Raw genomic sequence first — 16,978 nt, forward strand, 5'->3', positions numbered from 1 at the left:
ACATATCCTCTTGGCTGTGGGAATTCTGGGTCACACCCATTTCTTTTACCATTTTTTCCTGCAATGTAACTGAAAGTGACATTGACATTTGTGCCTTGGAAAAGTTACTGTTATCCTCCTTGTTGACAGGATTATTCTACTGCCTGATGTTTTGTTTATTTTCTAAGCAATTGCCAAGAATACTGTCTGTGCCTGTCATCAGTCTACATGTTGACTGGTATCTATGCATCACACTGGAAGATCAGAATCCTTAAAAGAAACTTTCCTTCTCAACTCTTGAAAAGATATTCCCAACACCGCCAGTAGAATCTGAAGATGCCAGCTATTAGGAGACAGAATTGACCACAATTTACTCAAAGTGCACCATCACAGCTCCTACTAAGAAGATTTTAAGAACTGGAAAGTCCGTTCTTGTGGAAAATCCATGGCGGAAGAAATGTGGCACTCAATATGAGTGATCGGCAAATCTCGTTTATTGATAATTCATACAATGCTTTTATAATAACACTAATAAGCTCATGCATATTGCAAAAGTTAAGCTCAGGATTGGTGCCCAGACTAAAAGTCAGCTACGCCTCTTTCTACATTTCTTTGTGGTTACATAGTTTGAGTAAGTTTTTGTTTTACCGTGCTTCTCCCTCATATCTTTCAGCTGCAAGGTCTTGTTATCGTATCCCAGCTGTGCTCAAGGACATGCGAAGCTTGCTGCCTTGCTGGTTCTCATGAGAGTGCCTGTGTGCTCAGCAAAGCTCCCTCATGTCTACGTGACCTTTTGCATCTAGCCAGTTATCAATCACACTCTCCAGACAGAAACTTTCTCCCTCAGAAATGCCCACGATGAAGGAGAAAGGCATGCATGGCATTGTGTTTGTTTCCAGCTGTCATCGCTGCGTAGCCCTAATCGTGGCATTCAGGTGGCCTGAGATGCTCTGAAGATGGTGTATTTAAATGATTATAATGCAACAACATTGTTTTCAGTCTTATTCTCATAACTGAAGTCTCCTTGATGTGTTACTGCACACTGGCTTACTTGAGACAAGCAACCAGGTTATCTGGGTGGGTTGGTTTTGTTTTTGGTTTGTTTGGTTTGGTTTTTTTTGTCAGAACCTTAAACTGTAGGTCTCTGGCAAGTCTTGTTCTGTTCTGCAAGCAAAACATGTTTTGTGCCAAAAAAAAATAGGAGCAGGAGTCTGCCAGCTCCAGCTAGGAAGTAGTGAGCCTGGGTTCAGGGAAGTATTGGATCTCTTGGTTCATTTTAGGAGATAATGTCAAATCATTGTGGGGAAGGGTTAATCTTAAGAGTTACTAAACAAAGCAAGGCCTGACACACGTGCATCTATTACAAACAGGAATGGTGGCACTGAGTTTGGTGGGTCTGTTTATCAGAAGGTTACTAATAAGGTTGAGACATCAGTCAATCTTGCATGGACTGCTGGCAGTAACAACACACGTTTTGGTATTGCTGGAGAGTACCAAATGGATGAGAAGACTTCCGTTGTGGTAAGAATTTTGTTACAGAAATGAGTATTTCAAGCTCCCCTAAATACTGAAAATTTGTAATGAAGCAGTTGCTTGAACTAGTTACTGAGGAAGTATGGTAGATTGCGAACTGTGGCTTCTGTTGTGGTTCAAATTTAAATTGGGACCTCACACATCGTACTTGTGAACTTCTGGAGGAAAAGAAATCTTAAATATAATTTTGTCCATAGTGAAATAGTCTGACTAGTGTGCTTGGAATAGCATGCTACTGTGCTGAAAAATGTCTTTTAAAAGACAATGAAAGTCTCCTTTTAATTCTTAAATCCATAATGTAAAACCATATTATAATTACAATGGTGGAAGTTTACCTGAGCTTACAGCCTTCTCCTAACAGTAAGTTAACCGTTGAAAGTTAGCTGACGTGTGTGTTTTAATACCAAGAACTGAAGTAGCAAGCATTTATGTTTCAAAACAACAATTAGTTCCAGGACCACTGAAGCAAAATTGAAAATGAGAAATACTGTTGTTAAGAGCTCAAAACTTAGTAATGCAAAAAGGGGATTGCATATTCATGTATTTCTTGCTCATTAGAAGAAAAAAGAAAATCACTCCTGGGTGATGTGAACAAGACAGGCTCTGAGGGACTGCAGTAAGTAGCTCTTTAAAAGATATAAAGACATAATAGACGAGGCAGTGAAAAACAGCATGGCATTCTGTGAAGGCAGAATTTGCACCATTTGCTTAAGCTGAAAACTCCTGAGAAAAGGAAAAGATTGGAACATGCTTCTAAGAGAGGTTGGTCTCCAAGTAGCTCAAGAGTGTTAATGCATAGGCCACCTTCTCAGGGGACTGGGATACTTCTGTATGAATACTTGCAAAGTTTATAAATACTGTGATTTTTTTTTTCCTATAGGCTAAAGTGAACAATGCCAGCCTCACTGGAATTGGTTACACTCACGCCCTTCGACCTGGTACGCAGTTCTTACTGGTAGCAGCAAATGGTGTTAAGTACTACACTATGGTTTAATTCACTGTCATCTTAAGAACAGACTAGATGAACAAAGGAGCTAGAAGTCTACGTAGACTCAGAGAACTAAAGGATGTCTATGGATGCAAGTTCCTGTGGCAACTAAGCCACATTAGTGAGGTCAAGGACCTGAGGAAGAGCACTGTACTGGGATGTCAGTGTATGATGGTTCTCGTGACTTGCTTTTGTAGGTGTAAAGCTGACCCTCTCAGGCTTGACTGATGGCAAGAATTTCAGTGCTGGAGGTCACAAAATTGGGCTGGGATTTGAGCTGGAAGCCTAACACAGCTTTAAGTAAAACAACTGGTGGTGCTCTGGAAGATGAAGGAAAAGTGTACCCGGTGCATTTCAGCCTTAATATTACTCGGAAATTTGAAGAAGTGTGAACTTTCTACTCTGCCCAAGAATGACTTTAACCCAATGCTGAAGTCCAGAGTGTGCCAGCACAACAAAGGAAGACACTTGAAGGCATGCATGGAAGTTGTGATGTTTGTGCCACATTTCAGTTTCCTGTATTTTAAACCTGTTCCAAAAAAACCAAAAGAAAATCCAACCTCTCCCCATTATTGTATTGCATTTTGCATGTCCTATACTTCACAGCCTTTTATAAAAGGAGGTCTCTGTGTTGTAGTGGAAATTTGGGGTTAGAACAGAATGAAATAAATTGGTCACAGTCAGAACACAAGGTTCGTGTGTGTTGACTCTCACCAAGGTTCCATCCAGCTGGGGTTTTTGGTCTTTTTTTCATCTTTTCATGCAACTTTAAGCATGGTTAATAGATAATCTGAAAATGCTTTGTTACACGATACCTGTACACTGAAGATTTCCTTCTTTGGTTTCTAGGCTAACATTCTTACACCTCTCACGTTTTAGAGACCTGCACAGTGAAAGCAGCTTTTTCCATTATAGTGTTATTGAGCGCATCAAAAAGAGCAAACCAAAAGTTTACATGTTTTAGATAATTTTGTTCCCATACAGGAAACAAGTATTAGGTAAGTACAACCATTACACTTAAAGAAAAAAAGTGCAAATCAGCAAAGTTAAGCAATTAAGTTCACAGTTCATTAGGAAGGTGACATCTACCAGTGACTGGGTATACCTTGTCCATTGTTCATTAGAAAGCCCAAAATGCAGCAAAACAGCCACAGGCGATGCCCAAGGGAAGACGTATCAGGACAGAGATCTGCTGTCTTAAGGCACAATTAAGAACATTCTCCAAGCAGTTAGAACAGGCATTCCCTAATGTATCTTTGTGAAAAAGTGTCTGAGAAGTGGATACTAAAAGCTAAGCCATATGTATCACATAAGCAGTTGGTGACAGTAGAAGGCAGCTGATATTCCCTTCTCAGAGGCAGCAGCTTTTCACAGTTGGCTTCCCAAAGCAGCATGGCTTCAGAGGCAACCAGAGTGATTCTACATCTGGGTTTGTTCTGGATTGTTTGTTTCTTCTACCTGAAGCTGCAGCCAGCTCCAGTCTAGAGCCGAAAGAATAAATGAAATTCAACACCAGGCTACAGTTGAGCTTTTTCTAAAATAAAGGTAAAGTGTGTTAAGAGTTATAAAAAATTTACTGGGAACAAGTTGGTCAATTTCATGATGAGCCACGTGACTGCTGTCAAGGAAACAACCTACTTGCACTCTCCAGTATTTTACTCTCTCTTCAATATTCTGCATTGTTAAATTAAGGATCCCTGACACCCGCTCATCCCAAATTTGTGTGCAGTTTTGCAGTAGTTTTGTACAACAGCCAAGTGCTTTGCCCCATCCTTTACTGTTTAGCGCAGCAAGTTCCCAGCACGTGGCTCCCAGTTTTGGCAAGCAGAGTATGTCAGGCGGCAGATTATGAGGGAACCGGTGCTTCCTATCTCTGTGCATCTCCTACTCTCCCCCTTGTCCACGAGTAAAATGCAGATTTCATTTAGCTGTGTTAGTGGTGGCAAAGTTGCACATTCAGAACTTCGAAGCCAGGCACTTCCTTAGTCCATTTACAGAAGAGTGAATACATTACCAAGAAACTCTGCTCTTGATCCTTCATTGTGTCACGCATCACATTTTCTAGTTGGCTACAAAGTTCCCGAGATTCCAGCAGCAGCTCCTCACTGAAAGGGGCAATTATTACACTATTAATTTCTGTGGCAGTTTAAAGAGATGCTGCCTCTATCATTAAGAAATACTTCTGGCAGATACGCTGCAGAACACTGAAGTTAGTCAGGTCATAGGCTTGTAATTCATACTGCAACTTGAAAAGTTGGTGGCAGCCCCTGATTTACCAAATGGGGGAAAGGAAATGTATTCCAAGATGGAATTGGGCTCTTATTAGGTGGAACCACTGTTGCTAGAGGAAAAGCTGAGAAGCCTATAAACTTAAGGATGGGGCAACAGGCAAATAAACAAACCAAGGTCTTTCATTCCAAGTGGTAACCCAGTTCATTTAAGCAAGCCGGAACTACGCATGCAGCAGTCTCAATGACACAGCTCACCTACTGTGACCTTACATGACAATACTTCAACAGTTCTTGCTGGCAGTGTACTTCCAAGTGAGCCCAACCATCTCAGATTAAAGGAAGAAAACCAAAAAACCACTTTTGTTACTGAGGCTGGGGGAAGTGAAGCCATACATGATACCCAGTTTTCATATGGAAGATCTGAAAGCCCCAGGAAGTCTTAACTACCAAGTAAACTAAGGCTGCTGACAACGCAAGCTGAACACAAAGTGTAAAATATGAGAAACCCTGTGGGCCATTATTTCACAAAGCAGGAAGCCTAGCTTTGTAGTGGTGGCATTAGCAGCCAAAGAACTCCAGACTTTGCCTCACCTTTTTCTTACAGATTCTGATACACTGAATGTTCCAGAAGGGACTTGCAGCAGCAGTTGACCTGAGCTACCAAGACGGGATGTGTTCACGCTCTCTGGACTGCCAGTAACAGGACCACGCACTTTACTCTGAAGAAAACACAGAATATTCAGAGTGCAATTGTTCCCACTAGTTTTCAGCAGCCGGGAATATGAGACAACCTGGAACTTGGCTTTCATACTGATTCAAAATAAAGAAAAGAACCATAGGAAACACTCAATTTACTATTGTTTCAGTAGCCTGTGCTACAAACCATATTCTCAGGTTAAAGGGGAGTTCTTATTTTACTTACACAAGCAATTTTCAGCAAGTTCCACAGTTCTTTCTGTCGTTTCTCCTGAAGCCTAACAACTGTTTCCTCATCTTCACTCATCAGATTCATCACTTTCTCCACTCTGGGGAACAATTCCAATGCCTTCTGTTTGCAAACTACAGTTTTACTATTAAAAAAATAAAAACTAATCAGATCACACATGGGCCACTGCAGTAGGAGAACAGTTCTGAAGTTAATTATTTTCTGTTAACACTGCAAGATCTCAAGAGCCGTATGCAATGAGTTTTAAACCTTCTCTTGCTGGAAGAGAAAATACCTTCTCTCAACTCTGAATAAAATGTACAAAGCTCACCTGAGCTGAGCATAAATGACTCAAACTTTTTTTTCAAAGGTCTGGATTGCCTGTAGAAGCAGTCGTACTATTTCCTGGCTGTCACCGCCTCTCCTCTGATCTGGAATGAGAGCCAATATTACACAGAAAGGTCGGTTTATAGGACAGAGTGAGAAGATTCTTAGCGGCTCATTTCCACTACTGCTTTAATCCTGAAACAGCCAAAGTTCAGGATATGCGAGTTTGAGTGGGATGAATTACACTGAATTTTAGCCACCTTCTTCAAAATTTAAAGAACTTGAAAAGGAGAGTTGGGACTGGATCAAAGGAACAGTCGTGTCTTTCATCCTTTCTACCCAGAAAGGTTGGTTGTTGCTTGTGGCAACAGCCTGCTCTGAGAAGAGCTCCAGAGGAGTTTCGAGAGCAGCTCACAAAGCACCAAGAAAGGAAGGCTGGCCTAGTGTGAAACTGACTCCCTGACTTCCCTCTCGAGAAAAGGCAATCCAGGAGAGCCCATGTGCTGCTAGTGTCTGGGCAGGCCTAGAAGTCAGATAGTTTTCTCAATGATCCTTACTACATCTCCAAAGTTACACACAAAGCAAGCTGACCTTGAGCTAAAGCATCTTTTACCTCTTGGCTTCTCTCTGAGTCTTCGGTACAGCTCTCTGGCTTGTTCTTCTCTAGAAGAAAAAAAGCAGGAAAGAAAAGGATTTCCAAAGAACCAAAACATGGAACAAATAGTTTGAGAACTCAAATCTTTTCTATACCTGTCTGCCATTTCAGAACAATGACAGATGAGTCAAAAAACATCTTTAGTGTTAAAGTGCTCCCAGTCCCCCACAATTTGGGTGGAAGAAACAGCCCTTTCACTGTCCTCTAGTGAGTAAGCTTAGCCAGAAACACTCCTGCATCTGAAGCTCAAGGTAGTTCAACTCACAAATCCTCCAGTGTTCCTCCTTGTTTACGACCTAGCGGGCTTCTCTGCAGGTCCACGATGTCTGTCTGCAGGGCCATCATCCTCTTCACTACCTGCTCCACATCATCTTCCTGAAAGCAGGGTAGAACATAAGCAACACAACAGTCTCATACCTAGAGACACTACCACTCACACTCACACTGGTTCTTCCTTTCTCATTCTTATTTCTAAACAAACCAACAAGATGCAAACAGCAGCCTTGGCCAAAGACAAACGAGTCATTTCAATTCAAGGAAATTCCAAGATGTTTCTGGGGCTTCGCCAAGATCTCCCGTTTCCCCTTAAGCCTTACAACAGAACGAGCTTCATGTAGTACTAATAATGGACAAAAATTGTGCCACACAAACCAAGGCAATGTGAAATCTGACATCAGGGCAGATACAAGGGGCTTCTATTTAAGGCAGGGACAATGAAGCTAAAGGGGGAGGAGGGGAGAGATAACAAAAAACAAACCTCTTTATGATTAGCAGTTAGATTTAGAAACATACCCGCCCACAAAGTTCCACAGCTTGCTCCATCTCTTTCCAGGCAAACAGCAGCTTCTCAGAAGCTAGAGGAATCAAAGAATAGTGACTGGCTTTCTCAGGTTCACAGAGAAGGAGGCAGGTGTTTTTGTGAGGAGAAGAGTCATGAAAAGACCCGTTTGCCAGATGCTATACTCACTAACTCCAAACTCAATCTGCTCTTTATACTTTTCCAGGTCAATTTGGATGCTTGTTTTAAAGAAGTCCAGCTTTGCTTCCAGCTGCTGAGAAAGGGAGGCCATAGAATTCTTCATCTTCCAGAGGGTACTATTGTAACGCAACAGATTCATCCTGCAAGGACAAGAAGGTCCTATTAGCCTCTGAAAGTAGAAATCCACCAGGCTTTCATTTACATCCAAAACAGATACTTGAGACAGCGGTGAGGACAAATGCAGTTGTGCCAAAGGGCTAACTCTCCACTTTTCATGAATTGCATACAGCTCCAATCACGGGCTTCCCCATTCCAACAGGGTCCCATTTCTGTCTTCCCTTCCACCAGCGCACAAAGACAGAGATAAGTATTGTGGAGAAACGGCCACCGTACATGGCTGCTCGCTGCCCCTGCTGAAGCCGATTACAGTCCTCTTTCAGCATCCGCATCGTCTGCCAGATCTGACCCCACACTTTGCGCAACTGGAAAAAGTGGAGATTCTTCTTTGGATCCTGAACTGAAAACAAAGGAGGTGGGAGAAAGGGAAATGGACATATCAGCGTGAAGCAGGAATACTGTGTTATCACAAACCAGACCAAAACACTGCTCCTTTGAGGGGCATGTTACTGCCTGCAAAGCCTAGAGCTGGATAACCCCTGTGCAGCTCCCCTAGCATGTCAAAATCAAACACCTCCCTTTTTTAGTTATTCTGATAAACTGAATGAATGACAGTCCATTTTACCGCTTCTTCAGTCCCAAAACGCAAAAGCTCCCTCTACTCTTTGTGCATGATACAGACCACAAAACACAGACGCCCCTCTCAACACTGACCCCGGCCCGCCCTTCATATTCATGCCAGAGGAGTCCTTACGGATGCAGCCAACACTTTCTGGATGAGGACGCAAGGCCACCTGGGCCTCAGGAAACTTTCTTGTTATCAAAGAGGAAGAGAAGGTCTGTGTCTGCTGCTGCAGTATCATTCACCTGCAGAAGACAAAAGACCCAACCAGGTTTTCTTGGGAAGAGCAAGCCTTGGCAACACCACAAACAGAAGAGTCCTCCTCAACCAAACACAGAGCACCAAAGGCAACAGGCTGCCTACGCTACAGTGGCTGTTAGGTCTGTGAGGTTACCATGACAAAAGCATGCCACAACAGCAGGGAGTGCTGTGATCCCAAAGCGAGTGCAGTGACTTCTGATTCACTCAAACTTAAGAAAGGGAATACCGAGACTCACCTTGCCATCAGCTGTATGTTTAGTGACCAACTTCTGAGAAAACAATTCAAGTCCTGCTTCCTGCAGTAGTTCCTGGTCCTGTTCTGGAATTCCTGTATCTGACTGAATCCTGGCCTTCACACTCTGCAGAGTCTCTTCCTCTGTCACAGGGTAGGTGTGCACAGTTCCCGTAACCATGTTCAAAACGTGAAGCAACTACAAGAAGAGTAGCATGGCATGAGAAAGGCTGAAGATACATTGGTCATCTTAGAGCAGAGATTGAGGGACCGAAAAAATGACCACCAAGAAACTGTTCAAAGCACTTGGCAGAATCAAGAAGTCACTTTACAGCTACTTCCTAACATTATGGCAAAGTTCTTGTCCTCCATCAAGTGGAAGAGAGTTAAATATGGCAGTTAAACATGGCAGTTAAATACCTGTAGAATCTTCTATCAGAATATGGAACCAAGCATGCACAGAAGCTCTTCACTACTCCCAACAAGCTCAGGGAGTATTTGTCCTCAAAGAAGCAAGAGGAAAGCACCTGTCACTAACGGTCAGGAGACAGTTCTATGAGTTTCTGCCTCACTCTTCCTCCTAAGTCTAGGATTCAGAGGCTCAGGAAACTGCTCTCTGGAAAACTTTTTAGGCTAATACAGACATATTGCTTACCTTCAAGTTCAAAATGCCATCCAATGCTTTGAAACACCCATTGGGTCCATAGGTAGGATCTGTACCTCTCTGACGTGGGTGCCACATTAACATGAGTTGCGGCCATTTCTCCAGCCTCCCAGACAAAACACTGAGCAACAAAAACCAGGAGATCAGAAAAGGTAAAAGTGCATTTGCAGTAACGATACGGCTTGTTCTGTGTGGGAGGACTGACAGAACTGCCCCCCTCCTTCTCCCTCCAGCACTCCACCTCTCCCCATCACAAACGCAGCGTTTAGAAGGCAGAAACCAAGACTACACAAGTCTGACAAGCGACAGTAGTACTGCCTGTGTCACGCACTCAGTGTATTCACAGATTAACACAGTAAGGCATATAACACAAACTTGGTCCTTTTGCAGAAGAATCAGTTTATCTCAGCACAGCAATTTCTAGTACTCACCTGTTTAGATTGTTGGGGCAGGGCAAACTGCTAGAAAACTTGACTTCTCCGGATAAGTCTTCTGAAACAACAATACCCAGCTCACTCTTCTGACGCACTTTTGCATGCCTAATGTGAGCGAGTACAATGGTGAAAAAATTGCCCGCCTTTCCCAGCCTGCATGCTAGTAGGCTCTTAAAAGCTACTCTTGACATATAATACAGATGCCACTTTGGTTTCTGTTACCTGCCCTGCGGGAGTCAGCCCTTATCCCATAGAGCAAGTCTCAGGAATGCTGAACTTGCTCGGGTGAGTCCAGCCCCTGTGAAAGGGGTCACTTTCCAAAAGGGCAAGAAACATAGGGATATTATCCTCAGAATCAAGGGACCACACTTCTGCTTCCTGTAAACAGGAAAGTCACATCATGCCCACTTACCACCCAGCCACGGTTCACTCACCATTGCACTGGCTGCCAGTTGGGTAGGAATGGTCGGAAGCCTGTAATGCACTCAAAGGCAAGCGTGCCAAAGCTCCAGGAATCCACTGTCACCGTATACTTCTGCTGTTCCAGCAGCTCTGGAGCCTGATACAGTTTACACGCATGAGACAAAGCCAGATGGCTTTGGCCAGAAAGCTCTTAGCTTTCTCTGTCCCTTAACATCTCATTAACATTTGTACAAATAATTAAAGACATTACTGAACGCTGCCTCTCACGGGCTTTAAGACCCTCCTGGAGTGAGTAGCATAGGTTACTGGCACTCCTGCTTATTTATAACAGATGCAGGTAGCACAAAACCCAGTCTCAGCAAAACCCAGTGTCAGCAAAAAAGCAGTCACCTTTGCTAGCTTCAGCACCACAAATGCACCCCATACCGTGCAAGTACCTAATCCCAGCCCAAAGCTTGGTAACAGTTAATTCTATCCCACTAGAAAGCAGTAGCTGCTCTTCTAGCTGAATTCCTTTCTTACCAAGTACTGCAGAGTCCCAACAAAGGATGTGCACAGGCTCCCCTGATCCAACTCCTTAGCATAACCAAGGTCAATGATTTTGTGTATTAACTGAAACACACAACAGAGAATAAGAATGCCAGACTGAAGTCCTGTTAAAAGCACATCATACAGCAGAAAGAAAAGGTCTGGCTCTTCAAAGCTATGCAGGAAAGGTGCCAGTGAAGAGATAGAAGCAGAAATGGGAGGCTACTGTAGATTTCTAAAACCACAAAGAATTTGAAGGTGTTGTAGCACACTTAGCAGTTACGCCTCTAGCTCCTTCCGATCTTTGGTCAATCAGGACAGTCTGCTTCTTTCCTTAATAGTTGAAAGTCAAAATGTCAGGTGTTAACAGACGTCTAATACAACGTCTCACCTCAGCTGCACACAGAATACTATGTGACAGTGACCTGAGACGGGTGTTATCCTGGGCTGAGTGCTCTTGCAGAGGGACCATGTAACTGCATGAAGCACATGCAGGTTCCTTGTAAGTTTACTTGTCTGTGCAGGTAGAGACGTCTGCTTCCTGCTTACCCTTTGCTCTCCTTGCTGCAGCACAATGTTCTCTGGCTTCAAGTCTCTATGGATGATCCTGTTCTCATGAAGGTATCTGAGAGCAGAAGCTGAGACAGAAAAAGCCAGTTGTTAGAGCTAAGTAACAGTACCTAGCATGAGCTCAGTAAGTTCTTTACCGAGCTTCCCAGGAAGAAATTCTAAGCAGGCAGCTCAACTCAGATCTAAGTAGTTTCACTGAACAAAGCTTTCTTTGAAAGCGTCTTAGCTACCGGAATCTTGTTTCTAACAGTTTTAAGAACTTCAAGCCTTCTCTGCAGATAACAACAAAGATCACCAGTGATACCAACAATTAGCAAGTTAAAACATTGCCACTGTGGGATTCAGAACACAAGCCTGCATAGCTGTAATAATGAGCCACAGCTGCGGGGAGTAAGGATACTATAACACAGGGTTACAGCAGAAACCAACCGACTGGACAGCGGTTCAGATCATTCACTTCGGCTTTGGGAACGCTGCTGATTTAGCTCAGATGCAATTGAAGTTAATGTCTACTTGGGAATCGCTTGTACCACTTTTTTTTTTAAAAGGCTCACTATGCAGTGTTTCCTAAGAGGTGAAAAATGACTTGAAAGTATATAAAAAGTGTACTGTGAAATCCATGGACCAATACAAGTCACTGAGAGATGCTCCGAATTTTAAGGATTTTATCGTCAAGATGTGACCTAAAGATAAAGCATGGAGTAATTAAGGTTCTCGGAAGATGTTCTTGTGAATCTTTTCAGTCTGACTTGCAACTTAAGTCCCTTCTTTTTGCAGCCTAATGATGAGAAATCGCATCCTAAATTATCCTGCTGTACTTCTGGTTCTGCTTCAGAAACTGGACTATTTATACCTTTTGCTTTGAACAAATTTTAAAACAAACAAACAAACAAACAGACAAATAAAAAAGCCCCAATGACAAAACTACTAAAAACCCAGAGTCTTTCTCCATATTAGCCCTGAATCCAAATTTATGACTCATCTATCATACTCCAGTTTCACCAGCTGTTATCCAGCTGCCTTCTTTGGCTTTATATAAACAGAGTCTGAGCTCATGATTTCTGGAAGTAGTAGTTTTTTCAAATAATTGAGTTAGCTTTCTGCATATAACATAGATGATAAAAAGGTGATAGTGTGGGCAACGCTGCCTGAATATTATTTCAAGTATTTGGAACTTCAGGGCAATCCTAGAGACTGGAAATTAAAATCTATCTTCTTGCCTGTATCTTGTGCCTGCTACTTTATCTTGCTCCCAGCTCTTGGTTTGTATAGGAGGTATTATATTTTAAAAGGAAGAGAGAAAATGGACTTGTGGTGCAGGACTTGTTCAAAGCAGGCAGGGTCCACCACACCTACATGACACCTTACAATCTTCCACTAGGGATCAATGAAGGTTCTCTCCCAAGAGTACTGATAGACGAGTCAGACTATGTAAATCGATTTGGAGAAAGCAGAAACTCTTCTTGGTGGATTGAACAGGGCTTTGAAGTGTAAAGCTGCTGAAGAGGTTAGAGGGAATAATGTATAGTTGTGACTGCATAGAAGTGACATAGAGAAAGATGCTGCAACAAATAAATGAGACTATCAGAAAAAAGCTAGCCTGCCAGACCATTGCCACAACTCTGCCTTTTTAGCAAAAGCGTATGATACTAGTAAAAACTAAAGGCTTAGTTGGGAAGGATCGGTAGAAATATTGAAAATAAGTCCTCACCTATCATCAAGCAAAGTCATTTTGCCTACACATTCTCTACACAAGAGAGAATCTTCACTCTCACCCAAAGTAGCAGTCTACAAGAAATGCAGATCCTCTTAAACCACTGTTAACACAAACTGACCCTTCAGCAGACCCTCTGCAAGAGATCTCTTAAGTAGGTGTCAGTAATCAGAATCTCAATTAACACATTTAAATCACCATTACACTGCATCATCAGGTAAGCCCATCTCTCTAATAGTGCACATGGTACTACTGTTGGCATCCTACAATTTAGGGAAAAAGTACTTGGAATTTACTTCTGTATTATTCCCCAGGAAGCACTCTCTCAGTTTCCTCCAGATGTAAATGAGTGTGCTTTAGCTTACAAGTTTCTAAGTTTATCAAGTAAAAGCACATCTGGATCCAGCCTGGCAGTTTCCCTAGGAAGACCAGGACAGTTAGACCAGACAGCTGAGAAGTGATGGGTTGAAAAAATGTATAAAAAGAATTCTCATCATTTAAAACTTTCATTTAAAGTTACACCTTGAACTGCATTCACGCTGTAAACTTCCTTTGTTCAACATCCTATTTTTTGTCTCTACAGATAATTTGATCTTTAGAGCTGATGTGAAAAACACTCCGAATGGAAGGCAAGCTCCCATGTCTCCTTGTGCTGGTAGGAGCAATCATGACTGCCCAGTGCCAGGTAAGAGGCTAATTCATCAAATAATTCTCTTGCCATCTTCCTGTATTTTCAGCAGCATTTCTTTGCCATTGGCTGCAGCTGTCTGCATCAGACAGAATGAGAATCTGCTTAGCTCACTACAAATCAGAGGAAGAAAAATGTTACAAAGTAGTCTATCATTGTGGATGTGTTATGTGTTATCCTGGCCCGTTTTCATTTCAAGACTTGCAAGTAAACAAGTCTTCTCCGGGTATTCCTGGTGTATCTGTTCACTGTCACCTTTCACTGTTAATAAGAACTCCATTGTAGCCAGCCTTCCGTTTTCTATGGTCATCATCTTCATCACTATTCTCACTTAAAACTGCACGTCAGTGGTTCCCTTGTCCCCTCACTTTAAGCCTCACACCACACACAGCTTGAGTAAATGCTACACAATTCCAGAACGTTTACTCCCTTTCTCAAAAAATTGCTATCCCACCTTTCCTCCTTCTTATCTTCTTTCTCTTGTGGCCTAATCAAAGAAGCTTTCTAAATTGGCTTCCTCCATTAAACTGTATCCAAAATATTTCATTTAACTGGCTGCAAGAGACATATCTCTTAAAGATAATCAAGCTACAAAGTCTCATGGGGAAACTGCATGTCAGTGAGCAAAAGTAACTGCTTGTTGACTGTACCTACCTTGGAAATTATTTGCTTGAACCTCCTTCAAATAGCAGAAAGCTGGCAAGCTTCAGTTAGCATTTGCAACGCCCCAAGAACACATAATGACTTCACACACAATGTGAGTACAGCATATCCCAAATTCACCTCACTCACATGACAAGCAATCACCTGGTAATCTGTGGAACAAAATGATTTACAATTCTTAGGAACCCATCCTGAGGTACTAGAGGCACATTTCACTGTATTGTCTGACAAGAGGGCAGACAATTCCTCAGAGCTCCTGATTTACATGCCCTTAAGAAAAGGACTGACTCTTTGAAGGTACTTGTTCTCTCATCTTTTTTAAGAGAGCAGTTACTCACAGAATTAACCTTCTTTGCTTGCAGGGCTTACACATGCGTTTCAAACGAGGAGCCAGATCTAGAGGTAAGCCAGGCTAACTAAAACCATGTTAGCTGGAGCATTATGAACATGGGAGGGGAAAGCAAATCATGCTGAGGAAACAGAGCCTGAGAGCTTTTGGTCATGGTTATGTGGATGAGAGATTCAGAAGGCAAAATACCAGCGCGTTAATACCATCCACAACAAAGTTTTCCCCTCCCTCTGCTCTTCTTGAAAGAAAGAGAGACGAGTCAATAGTGGAACAGTACATTTGGCAGCACAGCAGCGAGAGAGATGGGACCGTTGTGGTCGGAGAAGGAAAAAGGGCAACCCATTAGAAAGATGCTCCCATCACAGATGCTTTTCTCCTGGAAATAGAAGGGAGTCCTTTTGCTCAGCCAGGTCTTTTCCCTGAACTAAAAGAGGATTTCCCTTCTCCGATTACAGCCATTTGCACAGATAATTCATCTGCAGAAATTTACCAATACAGGGGGACCTGGCTGAGGCTTTCAGGGAGCAGAATCGAATACTGTGGGTGTGACAGTGGTCGGAGTCACTGCCACACTGTGCCTGTCAGAGGTAAGTATGACAAAGAAAAAGTAAATGGTGAGAGCTTGTCCATCTAATCATCCACTGTCAGGGCCAGAGTTACTGCACAGAAAATTTGTCTGGGAATAGAAGAGGATAGAAAAGAAAATACCAGTATACACAGTCATGGGCGGGACTAAGTGGGAGTGGGCATGGAGCTGAGAAAGTCTGACAGAATATGTGAAGAGAATGAAACAGAGAAAAAAATTGAAGCGCTACACAAAAAGGCTGTAAGCACATGGCAATAACAGGTGGGTAGGGAAAAACAGAACAGGCTAAAAGAGGCTGACAGGAAAATGAAAGGTGTGTCTACATTTCCAGCTTCTTGCTTCTGTGAAATCTAACAGTATTTCCTGGCTTTTGCTTATTCCACAGCCTGCACCAGAAATAAATGCTACAATGGGGGCCAGTGTTCACAGGCATATTATTCCCCACAGCTCTTCATCTGCCAGTGCCACCAAGGTTTCTCAGGGAAGCAGTGTGAAATAGGTGAGTATACCGCATCAACAGCTGTGAACACAGCTATTGGGGTTAGCTGTGCAGTACACAAGGATGAGATACCCAGAAGCTCCTGCTGTAGGCTAGGCTCTCTAGTAAGTTGTCTTTTTTTATTCTAAAGCTAATACTACAAAGAACTTTTAAGCACATCTTGGTTGTTCTAGGTGCCTCTTAATAAAACTCTAAATTTTGTAACTGAAGACCTTCATACACACTTACAGACTGCCTGACAGGGCATTTTCACTGACTTACTAGACAAGACATTTGAGAGCCAAGTTTAAACAGAGCAGAGACTGGGGAAACTGTCAGGGAAAAGAATTGGTATGCTTTCCTTAGATTTTCACATCTTACCTTGTTTTCAGATACTGAAGTTAAATGCTACAAAGACACTGGAGTAACATATAGGGGTATCTGGAGCACGGCAGAGAGTGGAACTGAATGTTTAAATTGGAATAGCAATGGCCTGGTGGACTGGTTCTCTCCACAAGCAGAGAAGCTTCTGCAGCACGGAAAGTGCGTCTCCTAGCCTGGGAAGCGAGAAAGCGCCTGTTCTCTGCGCCAAGTGCAGTCAGCGGTTCAACGCTGCAGGCAGGCTGGGAACAGCGCTAGGTGCCGTTTCTGAGCTCTCCACAAGCAGAGAAGCTTCTGCGGCACGGAAAGTGCGTCTCCTAGCCTGGGAAGCGAGAAAGCGCCTGTTCTCTGCGCCAAGTGCAGTCAGCGGTTCAACGCTGCAGGCAGGCTGGGAACAGCGCTAGGTGCCGTTTCTGAGCTCTCCACAAGCAGAGAAGCTTCTGCGGCACGGAAAGTGCGTCTCCTAGCCTGGGAAGCGAGAAAGCGCCTGTTCGCCGCGACTAGTAACTAATAACTAGGACTAGTTCCATTGACGCATGCCACACGAGTTTCTTCACCTTACATAGCTTTCATTTCTACTTATGAATGCAATTGACTTTCCCTGCTGTTACTAGTTTTCCTCAGATTTTTAGTCCAGAGGGACTTTTATCC

This window comes from Chamaea fasciata, unplaced genomic scaffold (assembly GCF_029207755.1).
Source record: "Chamaea fasciata isolate MVZ Bird 193981 ecotype frontalis unplaced genomic scaffold, bChaFas1.0.hap1 SCAF_76, whole genome shotgun sequence".
Classification (NCBI taxonomy): domain Eukaryota; kingdom Metazoa; phylum Chordata; class Aves; order Passeriformes; family Sylviidae; genus Chamaea; species Chamaea fasciata.